This window comes from Geospiza fortis, unplaced genomic scaffold (assembly GCF_000277835.1).
Source record: "Geospiza fortis unplaced genomic scaffold, GeoFor_1.0 scaffold772, whole genome shotgun sequence".
Classification (NCBI taxonomy): Eukaryota; Metazoa; Chordata; class Aves; order Passeriformes; family Thraupidae; genus Geospiza; species Geospiza fortis.
In genome coordinates, this window is record NW_005054670.1 from 167976 (window position 1) to 168488 (window position 513).

Sequence of the window (513 nt, forward strand, 5' to 3'; positions counted from 1 at the left end):
TTTCTGAATGGTGTTCTGAACGGATTCATCCTCAGACCAGCATTGCCCAGATAACAATATTACCCTAAAGATGACTCCAGCTGGTTGGAGCAGGCCCAGAAGAGCCACTGTGGGCATCCTTCCCTTAAAATAAAGCAGACTACAGACCAGTGAAAAGTATCTGTGAACATCATAAAAGTGGTCACAGCAGATTTCTGCTGCCAGGAGTGTGTCCTGCTTTCCTTAAGGAACCTGGCAGGAAGAAATGTTGCTGCTGCTGCTTAAAAACCACAGCCTGAAAGGGAGGGGAATAATTTGTGACACAGAGCAGGAAGATTTGTCACAAAATCAAATTGCTGAGAACCACCAAAGTGATCATGTGAACACCTATCAAGGGGTTCCTGCACTGCTCCTGTGCCACCCTCGCTGTGCCAGCCCCCTTGGTGATGTGCTAAATATATTTTTTAGTGTCCTTGCTATGGTGCACCCCTCCACACAGCAAAGAATCCCACATCTCTCTTTCTGGTGATGACT

General features: G+C 46.8%; 1 protein-coding gene across 3 annotated transcripts in view; it reads left to right on the top strand.

The window, feature by feature from the left end:
* MARCHF3 (membrane associated ring-CH-type finger 3) overlaps positions 1-513 on the top strand; it is a 55602-nt gene that overhangs the window by 449 nt on the left and 54640 nt on the right. The window lies entirely within an intron of this gene.